Genomic DNA, 23,580 nt, shown 5'->3' with positions numbered 1-23,580 from the left:
AGGTAGGACTGCTGCTGCTGATTCTAACCTGTGTCAGGAGATGGTTGTGAGGTTGAAATGAGTTGCTGTGTGAAAAAGTCTTATATTGAACTGCACAGAGTGCTATTAAATACGTTAGCTTCCTTTTCTTCCTCAAAAGCAATCTTCTCCCCCCTTTTTAAATTTAACAGATCATTTTGAAAAATGAACTTTTAATTTTGGAATAGTTTTATATTTACAGCAAAGTTGCAAAAATGGTACAGAGTTCTCATATACTCCTTACCTAGTTTTTCCTGCAAGCCTCACTTTTATACTGTTGAGTTTTCCCGATAACTTTTCATGTATAATCCCTGTGAACTTTGATCAAATTTGGCTTTAAGTGCCAATTCACTGCTTTGCTAAGGCTGAAATGATGGCCTTGAATACCTGAGTTTTGCTGTAGATGTGGCATTTGCTTCCAAACCATCTTTCTGTTTTTACGTTGGTCCATGTCTGTGACTGTTTGACATCAGAATACCTTCTTTGATTTTCCAGGATCTTAACACCTAAATAGTTTCCCTGTTTATGCAGTTAATGAGCTGTGCAACCAAAGGAAAGACGAAATAGGCAGTTTATGTCATTATTTCAACTGGGCATTTTTGCAGTCTCAGAGCTACTTCTCACACCATCAGTTTAAGTCAAGGTAGAAGCACATGCGTTTTCAGTCCCCCCCTCCCCCAATCCCCCACTATTTCTAATATTCAGAAATACAGAAAGAAACTTGCTGGGTTTCCCAGTTAAAAGTTCACTGGCTAGTTTTAATATATCAATAATCTATAATTAGCATTATTATGTAAACCAAAAATAGCAGCAACTCAAATTTTATGTGCCTTTACGGTTAAGCAAATGATTTCACAGACATGTTATTTGGTTTCTTAACAGCCCCGAGAGAGAGGCAGGGAAAGCTTTGTCACCCCTGGTTGAGGTCACATAGCAAGAGTTGGAGTTGAAGTTCAGTAGAGGCATCCTGCAGATATAGACTGAGCCCCTCCAGCCCATGTCTGCCTGGTACTCCTGCAAGGATGTGGCTGTGGAAATGCTCCTTTCCTCCCCCGTTTAAATTGGCCAACTTCCACCCCAGTGATATTTATGCTTTTAATATGCAAAACACTTCTTCAATACTTAATTGACAGTTGATGTATTTTGTTTCAGCCCAGATCCTTACTGAGTATTGTGAAATCAGCAATATTAGGCTTGATTTAACAGAGTCTCCCTATGCTGTGCCTTCAGGGGAAATAACTGGTCTGTGCCGTCACCGAGCCTCCGCCGGCCCCAGTATAACTGCAACTTCTTATGAGGCGGCATCCTGTTTGTGATCTTTGGGTACACCCTGTGCTGCAGAGACACCTTGACATTAGGGACACGAGCAGCATCTTTCCTACAAGAGTCACTGAAATATTTGAATGGGAAGATGATGTAGTTCGAAAAAGTGATAAATGGGCCAGGTTTTTTGGAAAGCTAGCAGACGTCTTATTTAAACATTTAGATCTGAACAGAAAACAAAAACGAGTCTCAAAATTTTTTTTCTGCAAATATGGTGGGGTAGATGCTTTAAATTCGAATACCTGTTTCTGTGGTTTAAAAATTTAATTTTGTCGTCACGTTTGTTTGTTTGGCTTTGGTTAGGTCTCTATTTTTAGCAGCTCATTTTAACCCTTCTGGAACCATGAGTTCAGAGGAACCCATTGGTGGCTGTAGTGGCAGCTTTTCCCAGGCTGTTAAGTTGTCACTGATCACTTGGCTGAGTTTGGTGGGTGGTCTTCTTTTTTTTTTTTTTTTTTTTTTGCGGTTCGTGGGCTGCTCTGGATGCACAGGCTCAGTGGCCATGGCTCACGGGCCCAGCCGCTCCGCGGCATGTGGGATCCTCCCAGACTGGGGCACGAACCCGCGTCCCCCGCATCGGCAGGCGGACGGACTCCCAACCACTGTGCCACCAGGGAAGCCCGGTGGTCTTTTTTAAAATCAATAAAGTAGACTAATCTACAAAGCCAAAGTCAAGTGTAAGAATTAAGACACATTTTATTTTATTATTTTAAGATACATTTTAATCTTTTGAAGTTCTAACAGTCTCATTAAGAACCATCTTTTTAAAAAAATTTTTTTAAGCTGACAAAGCATCCAGGTGTTTGCCCGGTTCTAGCCTGGCAGCTCAGAATTCTGGTGCAGCATCTGGGATAAATCCCCAGTGGCTTTTCTAACGGCCTCTAGCCTGGGTGGACATGCTGCTCTCTTACAGCAATGTCGGATGTCACTTGATAAATCTTTGTTGTCGTTGTTTTGGTTACCCTCTTTAGGTTTGGTGCCTTTTAGGAAGTTATAGAGCAAATGGGATGGTCTGGCTGGACTGAGGTTGGGTCACCATTGATCTGAGATGGTCCCTATTGATATGTTTGCAAAATGTAAAATGAAGACTTAAGCTTCCTGTGCACATTATGGGGGAGATGCATGTTTTAATAGGATTATGTCCCATCGGGGGTGCTCCCATGGGACTGATGCCGGAAAGTCAGACTAGATGGGGTCCCAGGCTTCCTGTGGCTGGTGGACTTTGCTGTGGATCACTCGAGAAGTGTGTTACCACTTCTCTTTCTTTGAGTCCTGTGATCTGGGTCACCAGTCAGAGAGAGAGAGGGTTTGTGTCCACTTGTAGCTTACTGACACTGATTGGAAAAGAGATTAAGATTTTGGTTCTGTAAGTTACAATAATGATCAGAAACCTCAAGCCCAGTCCCCACAAATGATCCAGTTACCCAAATAGTTACTCAGATTACACATCTTTCTGCCACAGACAGGTGCTTCTTTCCCTGTCTTTTTCCTTTCTGTTTTCTTTACCCACCGGATAGATTCATATGAAGAACTAAACAAGGCCCCGGTATTTACATGTTGAAAAATGAGATCTGTGTTCAGAGGTACCTTGTGGCACACGCAGTTCAGGAAGTGGAGGAGGGGGCAGTCGTTTCTTTGCAGGTTGGGTGTTACAACCCACCTGTCTGTCCTGGACTGAAATATGCATTTGGAGTGGGGTTTGCATTTTAAATTCAGTTTTGAGAACCAGCCATTCACTGTGAAAGTGAAGTTGCTGGGAAGTTTGTTTTAAAAGATGCTACCACCCTCTATTTCCATGAATCCAACAAAAATAGCGTGGAATAAAATTTAATTATGCTATACTGAATATTTCATGTGGAATTAAGGGGCAAGAGCTGCTTTAAGAAGCATTAGGTTTGGAAAGAATAAAGGCCTGTAGGTTCTTTGAAAGATACTGTAATTAAAGGTTTGCTCACATGTAGTTTTCCTCTTTTGAAGAGTTCAAAGAAACCCACCCTCCCTTCCGAAATTGATTACCTCTCAAACCTCAGCCCTGCTTGGCAGTAAATACAGTGAGGCTGTTGCTTTGCTGATTTGACGGCTTCTTTCTGTTAAATGTAAAATAGGCTTTTAATCTTCTGATTTAGATGTTTAATAGAAAGTAAATGTGTGACTTGCTTTGGTTTCTGCTGAACCTGTATTTAAATCCACACAAACGGTGCGACTAAAGTGAAAACATCACTGGACTAGCTATTTTAAACATTTCGGGATGTAAGAATGCAAAATGGGGTTCCCTTTTAAAAATAGACATGGCTGCTTGCATTTACATAATTAGCACTCACCAGCACAACATTTTAAATGGTGACAAACTTAGGGTAGAAAAAGTATCTGTTTTAAAAAGCCTGGTTAAAGGAAGCTGAAAATGCTCGGTGCGCAGCTCTTCGTCTGGAGGGCCTGGGCGGAGCCAGGAAACGGAGTCTTCCCAGTCCAGAGGGTGGTGTCACGGGCGGGTTCGGGTGAGTAGCTCAGGCAGCTTCTTCTAGACTCTTGTCAGGTCTCCCTTAGGCTGGAACTTACCTTTCATTTTGGAGCATGATGATAAGCATTAGTTCCTAAGTCTGCCTTTCAGTTTTGCAGGGGGTGCAGTGTTCTCTGTCCACCGTTAAAAGGTGTCTGGTGAGGGTTGAAGTTCCCTGTTGGTGGAAAGGGCCTGGAGGACCTTGTGAAAGTGAAGACGAGGGCTGATATCCAAACCCGGCCCGTGCTTCAAGCCAGAGGCTCAGGAGTGTCCTTGATTCTGCCCTTTCCCCCAACCCAAACGTGACTCCATCTGTAAGTCCTTCGGTTCTCCTTCCAGGATGTGTTCCGCTTTGCACGTCTGCACGGGTACCTCCCGAGTCCAGGCATCCCTCGTTTTCTTTGCCTGGACATCCATCACCTTTTCCCGGGTGGACTCCTCGGTTCCCTGGGCGGGGCCAGGGCGAGTTATTCAGAATGTAATCAGGATGAGGTCACTAGCTCGCTTGAACCCTGCGCTGACCTTCCATCCGTGTGACGTACAGTCGGCCTTCGTGGTCTGGTCCTGCCGCGGCTCACACTTCCCGCTGTTCGCCCTCCTCCTGGGCACACGGACGCTGCCTGTGCCCGGAACACATCAAGTGTGCTTCTCTCCCACTGGCTGTTTCTTCTACGTGATGCCCTCCCCTCCTCCCCCTCTTGCTATGCTGGCTTCTTCATGCCATTCAGGTCTCCCCTCAAATGTCATCTCCCTAGAGAGGCCCTTCCCGGTCAACCCAGTCTAGCATAGTCCCCCGTCATTCTGTCGTCTGGCAGGTTTTGTGTCTGTGTTTTTAATAGCATTTATTACTGTCTGAAACATTTTATCTTTCTTTTCCTTACTTTTCTCCTCTCCTCCCCACCCCACTAGAATGCATGCTCTTTCAGGGCAGGGACCTTATCTCCTCAGCTCTATTCCCAGCAGCTAGAAGTGACTGTAAGTGCACAGATCATCACTGAGAAAGTGGATGTAGGCGAGGAACCCCGGAGGTCACTGCTGTCCTAGGGGAGCGCTGACCTGGTATAACTGGGCCCCTAGAAGGACTGTCCTGAAGTCCTTTGGGGAACCGTTGAGGAAACACTGCTATAAGCCTTGCCTTTAGACGTTGAAAGTTGGCATTCCGGGATTCACGGGGTGGCTGTACTTCAACAGAATCGGCCTGTGTCCTGAGGAGGATGTGAATGTCGTTGCCCCCGCCCCCCGCCCATGAACAGTTAATGTTGCCGTGTTCTTGGCTCTCAGTGGAGCCCCCCAGCGGTGCTGTGCGTCTTTGCTGGGGCCGTGGGACAGGGCAGCGCTGCCTCCCTTGCCAGAGGCTGAATTTGAACTCACTTGCACCCAGCTTGAAAGCCAGGCCTCACTTTCTGTGTTTTCTCCTGTGGCGTGTTTCCTATGAGCGTGATGGGGACGTTATGTTCAACCTTCATTCTGGGGTGAGGGAGCAAATCTGCTAAGATACCGATATTTGCAGAAATCTAAACTTTGGTGGGGAGCTTTCTTTTTGCTTCCTTGGTTTTCCTCCTGGAGACATTTCAGATTTTTAGGAGGAAAATGTGGTAAGTCTGCCGATACCTAGAAAGTTGGTGACAGTGCCTGGAAGTAGTTAATTGAACCCCTCACGTTCACCTTCCTCAGGGAGAAAAGAATCATATTTCCAGCTCACTGAATCTCAACTATATCATGCCATTCCATGCTGGCGATTGAAGCATTTACTTTGGTCTCAAGTGTGCTAGTTGGGGACTGGGTTGTAGAACCCAGGAGAACCGTCTGCTAAGCAAAATCTCCCCTGTGCAGCTTTCCATTCTTGCTGCTACCTTGATCAGCACGTTGTTACAGTGGTTAGGTTTTATGAATAAAACCAGTAACTTCTCAGATAATTTATAGTGAAATGGTCCTCTTTAGAACTCAGACCTATGGACAGAGCCCTTGAGCAGGAGGAGTTGAGTCGTTTTTGAGCATCAGCTCGTTGGACTCGGTTTAAGGCAATCTCCCCCTTCCACGTGTGATGGAGCCTAACGCCACCCAAGTCAAGGTACTTGACTGCCCGGTCCCACCTTGCCTGGCCTGTGCAGGATTGAGGCATGTGAGATGAAGGTGGGTAGATAGGGCTGGAAGATGGGTTTTGACCAGTTTCTGGAGGGTCTCGTTTGTAAGAAGTGGGCAGCACAGCAGGCAGTGTTCCCACCACGAGTTGCTGGTGTGTGTTTAGGGTCAGCTGGTCGCAGGGAGAAGAGTTGGGAGTGCCTGTCAGTCATTGGTTTCCTAGTTACCGAACATTCAATAGGCCTGTCTCTACTGGAGCCACTTTTCTCTGATAACAAACACTAGAAACCGTCCCCTGCATACTCTTAAATGGTCTCACTTTCCTGATTCGACCCTTTGGTTGATTGCTTTTGAGATTAACATGCTGGCTTAGTCAACTGAATACTCTAAACCTATTCCCGTACATACCTGGCTACTAGTGGTCAATAATCCCGTTCAGTATTTGAAGGGCAGTGACTTTCCCATGTGGCTTATTAGAAATTAGTGTGTACGGTACACGTGACAGTGTGTGTGACACACATTTAGTGTGTATGGTTCTCGTTATTTAATTGTTTGAAAATGAAACAGACAGGGCCCTCTGACCCAGCTTGAATAAGTGAGGCTGGCCCTTCTTGATTGGACACACTGGTTGCATTTCACTGGCCATATTTCACTGACCTTGGATGTTAGCAAGGGAAAAGCACTCATTTACCATTGTTCATTTCTCCTTTCTAACCCTTAAAAGAGCCTCAATGATTTCCTGCTCACGAACTGCTTGGTTGTCTTTTTCTGGTATGTCCTCTCTTGTCTTAGATATTTGCAGACATTTCTGGCTGTCCACCAGCCAGTACTTCTGTCTTCACTGCAGATGCTGTGTTTAGTGGTATCTGAAACCCCCCACCGATTCAAAGTGGTTGCCTTAGGAAAGCTGAGATTCCAGTGGTTCAGTTAGTAAGATGCAGTTTTATGTTCCTTGTCTTGGTACTGTGGTTGGCTCATTAAATGTTTCTTCTTATTATTTTTTTTAAATAAATAAATTTGTTTTTGGCTGTGCTGGGTCTTCGTTGCTGCCCGCGGGCTTTCTCTAGTTGAGGCGAGAGGGGGCTACTCTTCCTTGCGGTGTGCGGGCTTCTCATTGCGGTGGCTTTTCTTGTTGTGGAGCACGGGCTCTAGGCGTGCGGGCTCAGTAGTTGTGGCTCGCGGGCCCTAGAGCGCAGGCTCAGTAGTTGTGGTGCACGGGCTTAGTTGCTTCCCAGCATGTAGGGTCTTCCCGGACCAGGGATTGAACCCCTGCATTGGCAGGCGGATTCTTAACCACTGTGCCACCAGGGAAGTTCCTAAATATTTCTTAAAGTTGGTTGAGAGACTTAAATATTTGTTAAATTTTAGTATGTCCTGATCTAGAGAAAACTAATCATTATGTATACTTTACAAGATTCATCTGTTGCCCATTCCTCAGGTTGGAGTGATGGAAGGAGAGGTTATAAATTCTCTCTTTCAGGCAGATAAGTTAAAGCTCACAGACAGTGAGAGAATGGGGTGGTCACTGGGAACAGTTATTCTGGGTGGAATTGGCTTGTGGGTTGGCCCCTCAGGGTGGTACAGAAGGTTTCCAGGGGGAGTTCAGGGAAGACACTGGAAGGAGATTTCCCGAGTCTCATCTCAGACGGAATCTCCTTTGCTTCAGTTGGCCAAGGTTAGCTGGCCCAGCTAGCCTGATCCCTAGAAGGGCCACTGGCCTCTTATCACATAGCAGACCTCCTGGTTGACAACAGGTACTTGGTTGCCATGGAGCCCTGGTTTGTTTTGTTTGAACTGTTATCTCTTAATGGAGTAGTAGCTGATCTGGACCCAGCACCAAGGTGCTCAGGCCTTCCATCCCTCTTCTGTGCCTCAGTGCTCTTGTGAGGATCCACAGGGAAAACCAGGTGGTTTTCTAGGGTCCATGAGATCATCTATGCTTGGGGTGCTCCCCCAGGGTGGGGGAGGGTTTGCCACCCTGCACAGCTCGGCCGCCATCGTGGAAGCGTGGCCAGCCCGCTTATCCATCTTAGATGCACCGTGGATGATGAATCATAATCATGGCAGTGTAGTGGCTGAGCCTCAGGCCCCAGCCAGTGTGTGCTGGCTTGTAGTGTTTTCCTGATGGATGGAGCCTATTCTGGGAAGCAGCTTATTGTCTCACATGAACAGGCTTTCTAAAATAAATGACTGCTTTCTTAATATTTTGAATCATTTTCTTCAGCACATGTTTTGTAGCCGTGGTTTGAAAGCTTGCCAAATATATGCCTTTGCACAACTCCCTGTAGGGCTGGATATACAACCAGACCAAGCAGTGTGATTTAAGGTTGAACATAATTGGGAACTCAGCAATCACTTGCCTTGCATTTGATAGAATGGCAGCGGAGAGCTCTAGAGTTATTTCTCTGTTAAAAAAATTATATATATAACACACAAATGCACATACATATATAGTCTCACTTCCTCATAATAGAGAAATCACATGTGAAGCTATTGGGCAAAAGCACTAGCCTGATACGTAATTACTGGATTTTTGTGATGGAGGCAATTTTTAACTTCAAACAGATCCTAGTGGTTGATACCATAGATCTAACTGAGGACTTTAGTCAAATTATATAAGATTGCAGGATGGAAAAAAGTCAGATGGGGGCAGAAATACATTTAAAACCCAATCCCTTGTCAAGTCTTTCATCAGTTGATCTGTTTCCTTGTTTCTGTGGACTTCAGTAATTGAGCCAAGTAAACTTGGTGCACTTGATGCCGCCTTCCTGTTCAACAAGGGTCTTTCAGTTTTTACATCTCAAACACTGCTATGTGTTTATTGTCATTGGATTATTGGTTACCTGTAATTGAGACTTTATCACGTGCCTCACATGCTGGTGGAAAAAGTGCTATTAACAGCCCCACTCCCTGGAGCTCTCTGAAAAATCACCCGTGAAATCCAAAGTTTGTTTACCAGGCCCACCGAGATCTTATTATCAGAAGCTTATGGTAAATATCCAGATGATAGAGGGTGGAGAGGCACTAAGACGTCTGCTTCATTCCCTGGGCTGCTGGTGCTCTCCAGGCTTGTTGCCAACACTGACACCACACCCGAGAAAGAGGCGATGTATAGAAGGAGTAACTGAAGCTGTGTGTAGGTTGTCCCGTCCACCCGAGTGCCCCGATGACCGCATCCCACTGCCATGCAGCGAAACAGCCTCCCACCCTCCCTTGTAAGAGGGTGTTAATCTAACAAGAGAAGGAAATAAAACTCTGAGATAAAAATCTGCCATCTCAACTTACGCAATTAAAGTAAATTTTCTCCAAGGCTTTTTTTTTTCCCCCCTGAAATTTGGAACACTTTCTAATCATTGAAAAGCACCTATCCTTTGTAGTTTCAGACAAAGTAATCTATCTCCAGAATGTAACCTGTATTTGCGAACAACATGATTATGAAAAATCCTGGGGAATAAATATATACATATATGCAGCACATGAAAGAATGAGTGAATTCAACAAGGCTGCAGGATGTAAGGTCAATTGTATTTCTATATATTAGGAAAATGAAGAAAAATTAAAAAATCAATACCGGGCTTCCTTGGTGGCGCAGTGGTTGAGAGTCCGCCTGCCGATGCAGGGGACGCGGGTTCGTGCCCCAGTCCGGGAGGATCCCACATGCCACGGAGCGGCTGGGCCCGTGAGCCGTGGCCAATGGGCCTGCGCATCCGGAGCCTATGCTCCGCAACGGGAGAGGCCGCAACAGTGAGAGGCCCGCGTACCGCAAAAAAAAAAAAAAATACCATTTACAGTCGTTTCAAAAACATCAAATACCTTAGAGTAAAACTAAGTAAATGTGTGTAAAGACTTCTACACTGAAAACTACAAAACATTGCTGGGAGGCATGAGAGAAGAGGTACATAAATGGAGGGCTATACTGCGGATTGAGAGATTCAATGTAGTTAAGATGCCCCCTTTCCCTAAAATGATTGATGAATTCTATGCCATCCTAGTCAGAGTTTAGACAAGTTGACTGTAGAGTTTATATGGAAATGCAAAGGACCTAGACAAACCAAATCAATTTTGAAAAAGAACAAAGCTAGAAGATTGCATTGCCTGATTTTCAAGGCTTCCTATAAAGCTACCGTAATCAAGGCAGTTTGGTATTGCAAAAGGATAGACACATAGATAAATGGGATAGAACAGACAGTACAGAAATAGACCCACACATACATGGTCAGTTGATTTTTGACAAAGGTGCAAAGGCAATTCAATGGAGAAAGGATAGTCTTTTCAACAAATCATAATGGAACAGTTAGACATCATATGCAAAAAACATGAACCTCTCGACCCATACCTTGGACCATGTACAAAAATTAACTAAAAATGAATTATAGGCCAAAGTTTAGATTCTAAAACTGTAAAGCTTCCAGAAGAAAAAAGAGAAAGTTTTTGTGACTTTGGAACAAGCAAAGATTTCTTAGATACCAAAAGGCCAATCCACAAGAGAAAAAAAACGTATTTCAGACTTGATCAAAATTTTAAAATTCTGTTCTTCCAAAGATACCATTAAGACAATGGAAAGACACAGACTGGGAGGGAACTTTTGCAAAGCATATGTCTAATAGAGGACTTATATCCAGGATATATGAAGAACTCTTAAAACTCAATAATATGAAAACAACGCAGTTTAAAAATGGGCAAGAGATTTGAATAGACACTTTAAGATGTACAGATGGCCGCAAAGCACCCGAAAGAAGTTCAACCTCATTATCAGGGAAATGAAACTAAAAGCCACAGTGAGATACTAGTAAACACCTGTTAGAATGCCTTCAAAACAAAAACAGGGGCTTCCCTGGTGGTCCAGTGGTTAAGACTCCACGCTCCCAGTGCAGGGGGCCAGGTTCGATCCCTGGTCCGGGAACTAGTTCCCACATGACGAAACTAAGAGCCCACACGCCACAGTGAAGATCCTGTGTGCCGCAACTAAGACCTGGTGCAGCCAAGTAAATAAATAAACATACATAAATATATAAAACAAAAAAACCCCAAAAACCTGATAATACCAACTCTCATCCTTGCTGGTGGGAAGGCAGAATGGCACAGCCATTTTGGAAAGAAGTTTGGCAGTTTCTTATAAATCTACCCTTTAAAACAATTTAAAATCTATACTTATAGTATGACCCAGCAATCCCACTTCTAGGTATTTACCTAAGAGAATGAAAAGTTATTTTTACAGTGGCTTTATTCATGATTTCCAATAGCTGAAAACCCAAATGGCATTCGTTCAACTGGTGAATGAATCAACACCTTTGTTGGAATACTACTCAGTAATAAAAACAGACTGATACAATGTGGCTAAATCTCACATGCATTCTGAGAGTGAAAAGAACCCAGAGACTCAACAGGCTAATTCCATTTATCTGACATTCTGGAAAAGGTAAAACTATATGGAAAGAAAACAGATGAGTGGTTGCTGGGCATTGGATGTGGAGGTGAGTTGGCCAAGAAGGGCACACCGGACCTTTTGGGGGTGATGGAAATTTTCTATATTTTGATTATGGTTGTGGTCACACAACCCTGTTTGTCAGAACGTATAGACCTGTGCACTTTTGAGCAGTTACTTCACAATGGAAGATCCCTGGATGGCCAATAAACATGTGGAAAGGTGCTGGACATCTCACTCATCAGGGAATACAAATGAAAACCACCATGAGATACCACCTATTAGAATGGCTCAAATAAGAAGGACTGCCAACATCAAATATTGGTGAGATTGTGGAGTATTACGTGCATTCAGTGGTACAACCTCTTTGGAGACCTGTTTGGCAGTTTTTATGAAATTGAGCATCTATAGTATGATCCAGCAATTCCAGTACCTTAGAAGAAAATATACATTCATGAGAAGACTTGTGCAGGAATGTTCATATAAAGCCCCAAACTGGAAACAGCCCAAATACCTATCATCTGAAAAGTGGGTAAATAAATTGTTATCACAATGGAATAACACTGAGCAATACAAAGAATGAACTACTGATACAACCATATGGATGGATCTAGAAAACAAAAGAAGTACAAACCAATCTATGGTGGTAAAGTGGCTTCTCGAGGGCAGGGACGGCAAGTGACTGGGAAGAGCAAGGAAGCTGCCTCAGTGATGGAAAAGAACTAGATGCCGACTGGGGCTGGGATCACATGGCCATAGGTAGTTGTTAAAACTCATCAGATTAAGGTCTCTACATTTTGTTGTATGGCAGTTGTACTTTAATGGAAGGTCTTAACATCTCCCTTGTGTAGACATTTTGTTGAGTCCTGACTTTTTCTAGCTGTCCCTTCTGTTTGGTTATCATTACATGCACTTTGCATAACCCACGTTTCTATTTGGTACATGTCGTTGATGTTATCCAGTATTCTCCTGGAGTTAAGAGGGAAGGCTCAACTTCTGATTGATTGATGTGACATGTCTCAAAGCTTCAGAATATCAAAGGGACAGGTAAGTAACCTGTGTTTTTGACCCTGGGTCCCATAGGACCTGCCTTTATTTACCCATTCACCATTTATAGAACCTCAGTGTCGCAAAGAACTTTAAGACTTTCCATGTGCCTTAATCAGCGGGGCACCCCCTTCTAGAAGGAAATGTGGCTGGAATCCCAGCCTTATGGATTGAGCTGGATGTGGGGACGGGGATTGGAAAAGAAGCTCTTGCTCCAGCTCCTTTAAACCCCAGGGTCCTTGCTTTTCTCTCTAGACTCTCCATGAGCCGTGTCGTCCATGGGCACGGCTTCAACCGTCACCCCATTTTTGATGATTCCCCAGGTATCCACAGCTCACACTTCTCTTCTGAGTTGAAGCTAGTAAAGATCTATATGTCTCCTCGGAATTGCTCTTTCTCGTTTACTCACACATGTGCTCTTGTTCTCACTTCCTGTAAAGTTTCTCTCAGACCTTTTCTGCTACTGTTTTCTCTTTCCACTTCCCTTCCCATCTTCTCCTTGACCATAGAAGTCGGGCCTCTGCCTCCCCAGCCATTCACTAGAACCTTCTCATTTTAGGACTCTATGCAACATTTGTTGATGTTAATTGTCCCTTTTTTTCCTCGAAGAAAAACCATCCTCCCCCTTGGTCTGGGACACCATCCTCTCTCCTGCTCACCGCACAGACCCTGCCTTTTTCCTGGCTCCCCTTTGAGATTCCAGGGCCTCCGTGTGTGTCCTTGGCCCTCTTTTCTCTTGTAAGAGGACTCTGGCTTAAAAGAAACTGTTTCTTTCTCGTGGTTTCAGTCTCCATTTGTACACCCATGACGCCGCATCTGTATCTTCAGGCCCCGCCTCCCTCCTGAGTTTCACATCTGTCTTTCATTGCGTACTGAGCGTTTCACACTCAGTGTCCAAACCAAACTCATCAATCCTCCAGCTACTGTTCCCTCTGGTTCTGGGTGTCCCCTGAGACCCGTAGCCCAGGCCCACCGCTCCTTGGTGCCTTTGGTGCTCTCTGGAGCCTGTGGATGAACATCTGTAAGTTCTGCCTGTGCTTCTTTGTGTCCCTCCCCCACTTCCGTCTTCTCCATCCCTCCCACCACTGCCCCAGAGTGGGCCCCCATGACCCCCCGACCTGTTCCTGGGTCTCCCCGCCTTCTTGCCCCTTTCTCTACAACGCACTTCTGCTTTCAGTTCCCCCCGCTCTGCAAGGTAAAGCCTCAGCTCCTTAGAATGACAATGAAGCCCTTGGTCCACGCAGTGCCTGCCCCATCTGTCCCTGCGTGATGGGAGCACCCGTGAGTTTCAGTTACATTTTCCCTCCTGTGTTATCCTCGTCCCCCGGCAGAATGGGTTGTTCCCTGCTTTGGGTTTGTGCGGCACTTCCCATATTTCTTTATTAATAATTCGTGAGTGTGTATACACACACTGGGGACAGTACTGGATCTCTCACTCGTGTGTCCTGGGCCCAGACACAGGGCCTCATACACAGAGGGGCTCACATAGGGTTATTGAAGTCCACCTGGGCGGCCTGGTGGAAGCGCCTGCCTCTCCCTCCCTGGAAAGGCTCCTCGCTCCCACACGCCGGGCTCCCCCGGGTGCCCCAAGGGGTGCGGAGCTGGTGCTGCACTTTCCTGTCTGAGTGTCTGCGCTCTGGCCACAGGAGCCCTCCGAGTCACCCACCGTCTCTTCTGACGACCAGGAGGGACCACTCTGGGATCTGGAAGCTTTCCAGTGTTGACGCTGAGAAGAGGGGTTGCCTCTTCCATGTCACGTCGTCCCAAGTGGACCTGGCGACCAGACTCTCCCAGGCTTCCCTTCCTGGGGAGGGGCGGGGAGGGGGATGGGGAGAAACCCACTCACTGCCTGGCGTCCTTCCACAGGAGACGGAAAGGCTGTCTCCTAACGGGAGTTGTCTTCCACGCCAAGTGCAGGTGCTGTGTCTGGGCTACTGATGCTGATTAGAGACGGCAGAACAGGCCCATGTCGTGTCTGCTCCTTCTCACTCCTGGCAGGGCCGTGGGTGGGCCGTGGTCTCTCTTCTGGCCTTAAACGAAGTGGCACTTGGTGCCAGAGAAGAGGTTCTATTCTAGCCCGGTCCTACCCCACTGACACAGAAAGGCAGGGTGGCGGCAGGGATGGGCCGGGGATCGCGGCCCCGGTAGCGGTGGAGTGGGTGTTTTTCTTTGATGTCTTTAATAATGACTGTTTAAGCAACAGAAGGCAGAATGAGATTGTCTCAAAGGCAGATCAGAGCCACGTGAGTTTGGAGGTTGGCTCAGAAATCTGCCTCCCCTCCTCGCTAGGTGGCTGTTACTTCGATGTATTTTTTATTTTATTTCCCCTCCCCCTCATTTTTGAGTGCGGCAGTCTTTTCCCTAATGGGAGTGCGGGAGGAAGGTGCTGTGTGAACTATTCTCATAGTTATTATTTGCCTGCGGCCAACGCACGTTTCTTCAGTAAGTCAAAATATGCATTTCAGCGAAGTTTAAACCTGCCAGGCTGAGCAGCTGCGGGTGACCGAGGCAGAGTGGAGGTGACCGCTAGGAGGTTGGCGCCGTCTGAGCTGGGACTCGGCCTTGCTGTCCCTGGGGTCGGAAGAGGAAGTGGAGACATCACTTCTAGGCCTCAATATTTAAATATTTGTGATTCGTCTGTTCTAAGTGCTTTGCAGTGTGTTTGCTTTTTAAAACTCCAGTGTGTGGTTTCCACTGCGTCCTTGAGTTGGAGAAACAGTGAAAGTTATGGGCTGTCCTGGCCTGAGCAGCAGCGTCCACGTTCACTATTTGCTGAGTTGCCTGACATCTGGGCCCTGGGACGGAGGAGGGGACACAGTCCCTGACCTCTGGGAACGCTCGCTGCGAAGAGACAGGACGAACCAACTTGCAGCCTCAGCTGCTGCACCCTCCCCCTCCTGGCCGCCCGCCTCCCTTGGTCCCCAGGTTCGTGGGAGGGGCGCAGAAGTTTGGAAGGGCGAGAGTGGGACGCTGCAGCTTAATTCAGGAACTCGGGCGAGGCCTGCTGTGGGGTGAGCTTCGAATGAAGGCCAGGCAGGAGTCCTGGGCTTTGTCCAAACTGCCGCTCGGTGACCTTCCGGAGCTGGGGCACCTCCCGGGGCTCACGTGACTCTTGCCAGGTAGCGAGCTGGCATGGTTCCCTGGGTTGCTGGTCCCTTCCCTGTGAGACACCGAAGGCTCTGGGAGAGGGAGCAGCGGGTACTGGGCCAGCCCGACAGGGAGGACGGGCAGCCACCCAGCCAGAGCCTGTGGCCCTGACTTCTGAGAGAGAGCCAGCCTGCCTGCCCTCTGCGCTTGCCCCCAAACAGAAGCCAGCGCGGTCCTTCGGAAGCCCAGCTGAGATCCCAACACGCTTGTGGTGAAATCTAGAGCCCGCCCGTGACCTCCGGGCCTCGGGTGGTCTGGCTTCAGCTCCTGTGTTCTTGATGGCTGCGTACATGCGTTCCTTCTGCCTGGAACCCCAGACCGTTCTCACCACGCCTCCTCCCCTCAGCTCTGCTCAGATGCCTCGTTCACACGGCTCCCCTTGTCACCCCATCGAAGAGCACCCCTCACCCTGTGTGCCTGCTGGTTTTCTTCAAGGCGCCTCAGCTGCCTGACACGCACTACCTCCTTGTGTCTTATCCGTCTCCCTGGAGATAAGGCACAGGAAGGAGTTTTTAATGCCCGACCTCCACTGTGGCCCCCGGCCTTCCGAGCCTGGCAGAGTGGGTGCCTGGCATCTATGGAGGACTCCCAGCCGCTCTCCATGCTGCGCAGGTGGATGGCTGGGGCTGTCCTTTTTTTTTTTTTCAGTAATTAATTAATTTTTGGCTGCATTGGGTCTTCGTTGCTGCATGCGGGCTTTCTCTAGTTGCGGCGAGCGGGGGCTACTCTTTGTTGCCGTGCGCGGGCTTCTCATTGCGGTGGCTTCTCTTGTGGAGTACGGGCTCTAGGCTCACGGGCTTCAGTAGTTGTGGCGCGTGGGCTCAGTAGTTGCAGCGCACGGACTCAGTGGTTGTGGCGTTTGGGCTCAGTAGTTGTGGTGCACGGGCTCCACAGCATGTGGGATCTTCCCGGACCAGAGCTCGAACCTGTGTTGCCTGCACTGGCAGGTGGGTTCCTAACCACTGCACCACCAGGGAAGTACCGGGGCTTCTGTCTTGCTCCCGCCATGCAGCCCTTTTACCCACAGCTTATCTGTTTCCTGGCACACAGGACACTCTTTGCAGCTCACTGCAGATGCTAAGCTAGAGTATTCAAGAAGCAGATTGAAAGTTCAGTGCGTTTTCCCCAAGAAAAGGTTTTTGTGTCAGCGAATTGGCAACTTGCTCACCTCCTGATTCTCCCCATAAATTCAAGCCTCTTAGGACACTGGTCCTGTCACCCTTCTCCGGGTTTGGCACATTCTGAGTTCACAGTCGTGAACCAAGGTCTGCATCCATTTTATTTTCTTGGAGTGGAGTTGGGAAGGTGGACATAAAATTTTTAAAAATACACTTTGGTTCAACTTTCATAAAAATACTATTCACGAGGCATTGTGTACGACGTTGTGAGACCAGACTCTACAGGTAACCGGGAGTCTGTCCTGAGATGCTCCTTGCTTCGACCTCCCGGCACTACTTAGTGGGACAGTCTTTGTCAGGCTTCTGAATGTGCAATTTGTCACCAGGAGTTGTTATTGGCAGGTGAGCGTGAAGTACTAATTTAGCCAGATTCTAACATCTTCAGAATCACACATGAGTATTGAGAAATCATTGCTGAAACTGCTCGATCAATTTAAATTTAATTAAAAGGCGTCGAATCAAAGAATAACATGGTGAAGTAGAATAATAACCACTAGCATCCTGGTCAAATTACATCATAATCCCTTTTCTGTTTTTTCAGTGGAGGCAGGTAGGATTAAGCAGGCTGACTTGCACGTTCTCTTTTACTCTCCAGGAAAATGAGGATTTCCTTGCCTTAAGAGAAAAAATTTGTCTGCTTTGGTCGTCCGAAGTATTATATGTGGGCTTTTAATAATTTAGATGAAAGGGTGCATGAAGTAAAGTCACCTCATATTCTTTATTCGGATAGAGTATTTCTGAATTAATGCAAAATACGTGTGAAAGGTCAGTTTTGCCTCCCTGTTCCAGCTGCATTTGGATGAGAAATACGACTGACTAACTCTTCTTTCTAAGCAAAAATCGTAGAAATGCTGCTGGCCTCTTGGGGCGGGGCGGGAACAGCCATCATCCGGAAATTCATAGCCAGAAAGGGCCCGCCTCGGGGCTGCTGGGCCCCAGGGCCTCTCCAACAGGGGCGCAGTTCCCAGGTGAACGAGGTCTCCACCCTGAGGTGGGGCCCTAGAGCAGACCCTGGGCCAGTTGACACAGCTGAGGAATGAGCTATACCTGGCAGAGCTGCAGTTGTGTGCGAGGAGGCGAGAACGCGGGGGTAGAGAAGGCTCTAGTCTTCCTAGGAGCTGGTGCGGCTGTAGAGCTGTTCGTTTGTAATGTGGGTCTAAGTGCAGCAGGTGGGGCGGCCCACCAGAGGCAGCCCTGTGACAGGTGAGGCCTGGGTGCACCCACCTGCCTCCTTGGGCTGACCTCAGACCCTGAGTGTGACCCGGGTGAAATTAATCCGTGTACACGAAAAGACTTGTGAAAACCTCCCTTAAGTGAGCTTTCCAGGTCTGGTTCTTTTGGGCTCAGCCCTCGGAAGGGATGGCAGCTTTTGGGTTTCCTCCCTCCCGTGTTACCCTGACGCCAAGGAAGCTTCCCTGCATCTGCTGTGCTCTTCACCCCGAGGGCGGCCCAGCCTGTTTCGGGCTCTGAGCAGCCAACCTCGTCCCGCTCACTGGTCCCCCGAGTCAGTGGGCCTTTCACGATGTGCCATCGTGGGGTCTGCAGCCGTCCCTTCTCTGCTCTTGGCTTTATCTGTATTGTGACTGGGCCTTGGGGTCCGGGCACACCCCCTCACTGCCCTTGTGGAGCAGGTGTGCTGGAGCAGTGTTACCTTTTTTGGGCCCAGGGGGCTGCTCAGGGATCAAAGGGACACTTTGTGTATCTTCTCCTGCTGGGTCATCATTAAAGTTCACAATCCAGGTGATTCCAAAGCCGCCAAGGGCTTTACCTAGGTGACCTGCTGGGAAAGAAAAGAAGGGTTGTCATCTCAACACACCAATATGGTAACCATTTTTCTTCTTTTTTCCCCAGTTATCTTCCAGCTTCTGCAGGGGTAAAGTCACCTGGGTGGCCCAAAACTACCTGTGTGTCTCTTTGGAGCCAGGCTGGGGCATAGCTTTGCAGGGTTAACCCTCTCTACTGAAATGTTTTTGCTATATTTGAGGCTTACAAGATGAAGCCAGTTATATATATATATATAATTTTTTTTTTTGGAAGTGGGGAGAAATGCTGGTCTTGTTTCTTTTCTTTTTTTTTCATTATTCAGTTTCTTATTTATTTATTTATTTATATTTCCCCCCACTTTATTAATTACATCTTTATTGGAGTATAATTGCTTTACAATGGTATGTTAGTTTCTGCTTTATAACAAAGTGAATCAGCTATACATATACATATGTCCCCATATCTCCTCCCTCTTGCGTCTCCCTCCGTATTTATTTATTTTTAAATTGAAGTATAGTTGATTTACAACGTGTTTCAGGTGTATAGCACAGTGATTCAGTTATATATCCATCTATCTATGTATCTATGTATCTATGCCTCTATCTATCCTTTTTCAGATTCTTTTCCCTTATAGGTTAGCTGGTCTTGTTTCTTGAAGGGAAAATGCTAAAATGACTTGATGTGATGTTTGGAAACAGCCTTCTGCTTACCTTGTGTCCCTCCAGCAGGTCATGATTTGGGAAGGCCACCAAGTCCTCATGGTCCATCTTTGTCTTCTGTGTTTGCAGAGTGCAGCGAACAGGGTCAGGAACCCATGCTGACTCTTTAATGGGGAAGTATTTAAAAGCTGGAGCTGTGCTCTCCTGTCCCCTAGTGGGTCTCTGCATGGGACCCCGTGGTTGCTGGGTCCGGGGTGCTTTGGGCCTGGTCCCCAGGCCGCCAGCCATTCCAGCGCCAGCACCTCTTGCTGGGCTTCCGGCAGCTCGGAGCCTTCTGCTGGGAGAGCTTTGTTTGTCATTGCTCGACAGCCAGGAAACTGAAGTGGTGGGCGAGGCACGGACCTGAAAGGTGGCTGCGTATCCCCATTGCCGTCCTCCAGGTTGTCATTCTAAATCGCTGTATACCCGCTAATGAGTTGATGAGGCATCACCTTGCGTTTGGAGCAGCTGCGTTAATTACATCCTCACAGCCATCCCCTGTGCCCACCACTCCTGGCAGCTTCCTTTGCTTTAAATTAATAGACCAAATTAGAGGGAAGTGGGGAGGGTGTCCCTGGAGGCCAGATGCCCTCTGCTCCTCGGACGCAGATGATGACTTTTGCTGAGGACCAGGAAGTGCAGTCTGTAAGGTGGTCCCTGGAGGGCGTTTGGGCGCCCAGGGGGCCGCATGAATGAAGGTGGCTCCTTTGAGCTGAGAGGGCCCTGCCTGTGCTCATTTTCTTTGGCACCTCGTGCCCTCATGGGCGACGGGGAGGAGGGGCTGAGCGATTGTCCCACCTGCTGGCAATTATCGTCCATCCAGAAAATAAGACCTTAGTGACACACCTGAAAGCCTGGAAACAAAGCTTATCTGCAGAGTCTTTGCATGTGTTTTGTCATCTCTAAATGTCCCAAAAGCTAGACCAACAGGGGGCAGGTGGCCCCCCTGCCCAAGGGCAGAGCAGGTCCAGGACCCAGAGCCCTCCTGCCAGGCCCCTCCCTTTATCGCATCCCTGCCTCCGGCTGTAAGGACAGGCAGCCGAGTCTGTGGCTTGAGCTGCGGAGGGCAGTTAACTTCCCTGAGCTATTTTCATCATCTGAGAAATGGGAGCACCGAGCCTGCCTCTTGGGTCTGCTGTGAAACGTAAACCCACAAACTTCATTACTTCTCTCAGCTTCCGTGCCTGCTGTCTGCTTCCTGTCCTGTGCCCAGCCTCAAGCTTATTCCTGGCACACGCTAGGTGCTCGGTACATATTTGCTGAGCAAGTGAAAGTGACAATGATTTGCACAATGGTAGCTAAGGACACCCCACCCCTTGTCTTCCTGAATCCCTGCCCCCTTGCCTCCCCTCCCCTGCCCTCCACTGTAGCTGTAACTGTAGGGCGAGAGGTGATGGCCAGGGCGTTAGGATCCCTCAGTTGGTGGGTGGCCTGGAGGGGTGAGCAGTACAAGCCTGGTTTGAGAAGCATAAGAAAGGCTCTGCCTGCTTACTTTTTCACCTCAGTTGCTTGGGTTTCATCTGGATTAGCAGGTTTTTTAGGAGCCTCCCAGGAAGTCACACACTCTTGAGTTCATTGGCTTGGGTAGCCATAACCCTGAAGGTCAAGTCCTTTCCGATTGGCTGCTTCAGGATGCTTCGCAGGCCAGCAGGGTAAGCGGCAGTGGTGTCCCCGTTTGTTTCTGAATAAGACATTATTCCCAAGAAGTCACCAAGTGTGAAAATCTGTGTTATCTTGCTAATGGGACACTAATGAAATATTAAAGTGCATCTCTCTTCCTGTCAGTTTCCTGGGAGCCAGTCGATCCTCTTGATTCTAGTCTATCTTTACATAAAGAGCCCCAGGGAATTAACATTTCTTATACTTTTCAAAATAACCTTGGTATTTCTGCTGCCGCAGTGGAGAAGTTCGTAATTTCCACTTGGTGACCGGCTGGGTTGAGGCGCTCTCCCTCTGCAGGGGTGCCCTACCTGGGGGGGTCCCTTTGATCAGTCCTCCCAGCACCTGTCCCCCTGGCTGACAGCTCCCAGCTCCCTTGTGGTACCCACTGTCTCCCTCTCAGCAGAAGACTTGACCCCAGTGCTCAGGGGATACTCTGTCGTAGCCACTCTGGGCTGAGCCAGGCCACTGCCAGTTGCCATGCATGGGTCACAGAAACTCCCCACTACCGGGTCAGGCAGCTGGGGAGGCGTTTCTGTTCCCACTTTGCAGGGAAGGCAGCTTGGGCTCCATGAGGTTAAGTGGCCTGCCCAAAGTCAGAGGCAGGATTTGAACCCAGCCCACGCCCCGTAACGCCAGCGCTGGGCTGCTTTCCCCAGCAGCCCCGTCCGGCTACAGGTGTGACCTACCCAGGTTGCCGTCAGTGTGCCATGACCTTGAGTGAGTCACGTTATCTATGCTTCAGTTCCCCCTCTCTGAAAGGACCTAAGTGCCATCCGTCCTTCTCTATGTGTGAACGTTCCCGGGGACAGAGGCCATGGAGGAGGGGTTGGACTTCTGGGGCCAGTTTTTCCGCTTGGCCTCTAGATTGGAGCCCTCATCTTTGCTCTGGCTGCCACATCCTCTGGCTCAGATGCTTGGGGAGGTTGAGTCCCCTACACCCCCCACCTGTGAGTCCCACACAGCTGGACACCGGCTCCATCAGGTTGCTCAGTGCTCTGCTGGGGAGCCTACGGGTCCCCCCAGAGCCACTTGCCTTTGGGGTTCCCCACACCCCCATCCTTGTTGGGGTGCCCTCCCCAGCACAGTGCCATCATAGCAAGGGAGGCATTCTGCCCCTGGTGGCCGGCACCCTGCTTGATCCCCGGGAGTTTTTGGCCAGGTGCTGGCCCCTGCCTAGAGTACCTTGCTCCTCCCTTACTCCACTTAGCTTCTTCCAGCAGAGACTCAGGTCAGCTTCTTCCTGGAAGCTTCCACTAACTGTTTCCTACCCTGAATGCTGTTCTTTCTCTTCCTGAGTGTTTTCAAGTTGCTTTATGGATGAGCATTTCTCTGTGAGCCCCTCAAACTGTGCTGTGCCGGGCTCCGCACTCCATGCTGGAGACCAAGCTGAGGAACGTGCAGAGGAGGGAGATGTGGGGAGGGGACCAGGAGAGACTCGCAGAGGAGGTGGCATGGATTTCGGTTCTGAAGGCAGAGTAGGATGTTTGAGAGGTGAAGAGGGGGCCCTTCCTAGGGGAAGGAATAGCACAGATGCAGGCATGGGAGCAGGCAAGGGTGGATTTGGAGGCAAATGAATAGTCCATTTTGTCTGGAGCACAGGGCTCGTGTCAGCATCTTGAGAGGAGGGCAGGGGTCTCTGTCAAATGGTCTGAACTGCCTCTGGGGGTGCTGAGCATAATCACAATTGATTATTTCTGAGGGATTCTGGTTGCTGCCTTCCTCCCCCAGTTGAACGTACGTTGCAAGAAGGCAGGGCTTTTTCACTGTTGTGCCTCTGGTGTTAGGACAGCACCTGATATGTTTAACAGGTACTGAGTTCTCAAGTAAATGAATGTGCACTTGAATTAAGGCAGAGCAATTCACACACAGAGCTACTAGCTAGGATGGCCTAGCTAGTGGCCATTTATTGTGGCCTCTGGCCAGTGGTACTAGATGTAGGCCTCATGGGGTGCTCTCTGTCTCTTCTCAGAGCCTGGTCCCAGGCAGACCCATAGGGAGTGTGGCACAGGTGCATGGTTGGGTCACAGACCTTTCCCTCTTTGAGATGCAGCCCGCTTAGGCCTGGCTTGCGGAAGTCGGGGCTTTCAGTTCAGCAGGTCTGAGGAAACGGGGAGCCCCTGTTAGCCAGGGAGGTGCCAGGAGCCCCCAACTCGGGGGCCAGTGTTCTGCTGCTTTCTCTCCCCTCCTCAGGAACACATTCTTGTATCCATCCCACCAGCTTTGTTTTTTGAAGAAAAATTGTCTTATTTATTTTTAAAACCAAACCACTAGGAAAATGTATCACAGTCTTGATACAGCAAACAAACAGACAGGCTATATTATCAAGTAATAAGTTGGTAAAAAGGCAACAAGGTCCTTAATAAAACAATAAGGTGCCTGAACTGGGGCAAGAACAATGCATGTCGCACAAGTGGTGTCTGGTAACGGGGGGCTGTCCCGTTTTTTGCTCTAAAGGAGTCACAGCTCTCCCCTGAGTTGCTGACTTTTTTTCCTTTGACCTTCGTGTTGCCAAGGGATTGTTTCAACAGAGCTCTGTTATTACAGGGAACAAAGTAAGCAATGCTGGGTTTAGGCTTTCATTCTATTTTGCTTTATGGAAACCAGATATTTCCAAAGCCAGTACTTCATAACTCTCTTAATTAAGCAGCTAACAATTCCTCTTTCGCTGTTCATTCCTGAATACTAGCACACAGCATAGTCAAAATCCCCTTTCCCTTCAAGGATGAGTGTCAGTGCAAG

At 48.2% G+C, this 23,580-nt stretch overlaps 1 protein-coding gene across 1 annotated transcript in view; it reads left to right on the top strand.

The window, feature by feature from the left end:
• The window catches only part of CAMTA1 (calmodulin binding transcription activator 1), a 904,314-nt gene that overhangs the window by 102,812 nt on the left and 777,922 nt on the right, over positions 1–23,580 (top strand).

The sequence above is a fragment of the Mesoplodon bidens genome (assembly GCF_964165515.1).
Source record: "Mesoplodon bidens genome assembly, chromosome: 2".
Classification (NCBI taxonomy): domain Eukaryota; kingdom Metazoa; phylum Chordata; class Mammalia; order Artiodactyla; family Ziphiidae; genus Mesoplodon; species Mesoplodon bidens.
Note: the sequence above shows the minus strand (reverse complement) of the source record. Positions and strands in the feature narration are given on the sequence as shown.